Here is a 3,672-nt window from a genome sequence, read left to right on the forward strand (position 1 = left end):
GTGAGCACAGGTTCCGTGCTTGGGAGCCTGGGTGCCCCGTGTGAGCTGGGCATCGGGCTGCTCATGGACCCAAGCCTCCCTAGTGGCTGGGGGCTGGGCGGAGAGCCAGGGGTTGGCATTCAACAAAGCCAAGTTGGAAACCTGGTTCTATTAGGAGTTAAGGCCCTCAGACCCTCAGTTTCTTCATCTGAAAAATGGGAAGATAATTCCAATGGGAGGATAACTGTAAAATACCCATAACAGTTTCTGTGCCCTGAGGACTGAGCAGGTGGGGACATAATAAGTGAACGCACACTGAGTAGGGAGGCTCCCTGGGTCTGTGCCCTGCGGTCACACAGAGCCCTGTGCTGGGAGGGACCCCACGTGGGTTAATCTCTCCTGTCATTCTTTGGAAGTTTTAACAATTTTTGAGTAAGGGGCCCCAGCTGCAGAGAAAATACGACGGGCTCCCACAAATCAGGGCAGGGTCCTGATCTAGTTCACGGGTCAGGGAGGGGACCCGGGGGAGGTGTTCATAGCTGAAGGATGAGTTGTACTTAAGGACATAAAATTCAGGGCAGCAGAAGAAATGGCCTTCCCGGGAGAGGGTCCCACCTGTGCAAAGGCCCTGAGGCAGGGGCACCAGATGCAAGGGGAAACGGAGAGACCAGCCCCTTCGAAGCCACCTCGGTCTGCAGATGGGTTTCAGGAAAGGACTTCCCATGGCACGCAGGGCTCCAAGGCCAGCTCTTAAAGGAGGAATAGGACAGTGTGGACAGGAAGGAGACTGGCCCAAAACAAGGGGCAGGATACTGCTGCAGGCAACCTCATTCCTTCGGTGAGCACAGGGAGCCTGGGTGCCCCGTGTGAGCTGGGCATCGGGCTGCTCATGGACCCAAGCCTCCCTAGTGGCTGGGGGCTGGGCGGAGAGCCAGGGGTTGGCATTCAACAAAGCCAAGTTGGAAACCTGGTTCTATTAGGAGTTAAGGCCCTCAGACCCTCAGTTTCTTCATCTGAAAAATGGGAAGATAATTCCAATGGGAGGATAACTGTAAAATACCCATAACAGTTTCTGTGCCCTGAGGACTGAGCAGGTGGGGACATAATAAGTGAACGCACACTGAGTAGGGAGGCTCCCTGGGTCTGTGCCCTGCGGTCACACAGAGCCCTGTGCTGGGAGGGACCCCACGTGGGTTAATCTCTCCTGTCATTCTTTGGAAGTTTTAACAATTTTTGAGTAAGGGGCCCCACATTTTCATTTTGAACTGGATCCCACAAATTAGATATCTGGTTTTGACAGTGAGCAAGATATCTAATTCCTGTGGATGAGACGGAGGGGAGCTAAGCCTCTTGTTCCCATTGGATAATGTTTTCTAATGGCTCAGAAAACAGCCTCAGAGGACATCAGTGTAGTCACACAGTACCCAACCTACGCAGCCAGCACGCACCCTCTCCTCGCCAGGGGAGGATGGCAGCGTCCAGACCCAGGGAGCGCGGGACTTGTGATGGAAATAAGGCGCCGGCCTTGACTGAGAGGCAGAGGTGGACACAGCCTGAGGCCTCTCCCCCGACCTGGCCAGGGATGTGCTGGTGGCTCTGTGCCCCACACTTCTTTTCCGTTCTGAGGAGCCGGCCCCACTCACTTCAGCGAGCCAGGAGCCCCTATGTCTCTAAGGAATGCAAATGGTGTGTACCTCTCAGCAGCCAACATCATTCTTGCTGAACAGTTAGCCTGTATTCATAACAAATACATCTCTGCAGATGCAACTGTATCACTTAAAAGCCCACGGCACCAGGAGCCAGCGCTCGTCAGCCCAGCACAGACACAGCTGGCATCCAGGACAAGCACACAGCGCGGCCAGGGATGAAGGCTAACATTTGCTGCGTGTGAACCCATTCCCAGTACTGTTCTAAGCACTTTAGATGTATTTTCCCAATTTATCCTCATACTATGTTCATCCCCAGTTTACAGACAAGAGGGCTGAGGCCCAGAGGCTAGAAACTCACATCGAAGGTGGGGGAGCTGGAACTCCAACCAGATGGCTTCAGAGCCAACTCTCGGCCACCCCCTGTACTACGGCATGGTGTCTACTAAATACTCCCCTTGGTTAGTTTTCTGTAAAATGAGAGGTGGGGCCAGGTGACTGCTAAGGTCCTGCTCTGTCCCAAAATACAGAGAAGTTCAAGGGTGAAGAGTACGTGTAAACTGGCTCCTCGGGGAAGGTGACAAGGAGTCCTGGGTGAAACACTGAAGAGCGGGCAGCACGTGACGAAGGCCACACAAGCAGGTGCTGTCACCTTACCTGAGGGACGGCCTCAGCACAGCCGCGGACTCTGAAGAACCCTGAATCCAGGAGGCCTCCTGGAGCGTGAGGTGTCCTCCACCTCGAAGGGCCTTTCTCTGGGGCCTCTCTCTGGCGGCACCAAAGCTTAGGAAGGTGGTCGGGGAGCCCTGGGGACATAGAGCCCTGTGCCGTCTTGCCTCCTGCTGGCTGCTGGGTACTCCAGAGGCCACCTGAGCTGGCCCGGCCCAACCACCCTGAAGGCCACACAAGCAGGTGCTGTCGCCTTACCTGAGGGACGGCCTCAGCACAGCCGCGGAGGCCTCCTGGAGCATGAGGTGTCCTCCACCTCGAAGGGCCTTTCTCTGGAGCCTCTCTCTGGCAGCACCGAAGCTTAGGAAGGTGGTCAGGGAGCCCTGGGGACATAGAGCCCTGTGCCCTCTTGCCTCCCGCTGCTCCAGAGGCCACCTGAGCTGGCCCGGCCCAACCACCCAGTGAAGCCTGTAGCCTCTGTCAGCCGAGACAGTGACAACCCTGGAAGGAGCATTTCCCGCATACGGGTTTCGGGTTCACCGGGAACCCCACTGCTCTGGTAGCCTGGGGACAAGGGTGAGTTTCTTCCCACCACCATGACCCAAGAAGCTCCCAGATCCTGATGGGTGCTAGCTCAAAGGCCCACTCCCCACTTGGGTCACCCTTGGAAAATACTTAACTCTGAGCATCAGCCTTCTGATGGGTGCTAGCTCAAAGACCCACTCCCCACTTGGTAGCTGAGTCACCCTTGGAAAATACTTAACTCTGAGCATCAGCCTTCTTATTTACAAAACTAGTGGCCCGGTGCACAAATTCATGCACATTGAAAGGAAATTAGAAGAAATATTTTAATATTGCTATTCGCCCTTTCTCTATAATAGGAGTGTCAACCAAATTCACAATCGACAATGACAGATGGAAACACATGTGTGCGATTGGTGCCAGCGAGAGCCATGCGCAAGTCAACTTAGCCGTTTGTATATATAGAATAAACTTGCTTAATTAGACCTGCTTTCTGATTTAGCTAAATGTTTTCCAGCCCAGTGAAGCACACCAACTTCTCTTTCAATTGTCAGCAACACACCAGTAAATATCAACATGAAGCATATTATTATTGTAGATCATGCAGGGAGAACAAATATTTAACGGCAGCAGTGTTTGACTATATTCTGTGCAGTGAAAAAACCTGAAGTCATTTTCAAGGTCACCATTTCTTACTTCTTTTCAGTCAGGTCAAGTTTCTAAGCTTTCTAAATCTCCATTTTCCAGCTAATGAAAAGAAAATAGGATTCCACCAAGTCTCCTATCTACCTACTCCAGGATTTCTGTGAGGATCAAATGAGATGAGGCACAGGAAAACACTTCACAGACATTTGGT

The sequence above is a fragment of the Myotis brandtii genome, unplaced genomic scaffold (assembly GCF_000412655.1).
Source record: "Myotis brandtii unplaced genomic scaffold, ASM41265v1 scaffold1003, whole genome shotgun sequence".
In the NCBI taxonomy this organism is placed as follows: domain Eukaryota; kingdom Metazoa; phylum Chordata; class Mammalia; order Chiroptera; family Vespertilionidae; genus Myotis; species Myotis brandtii.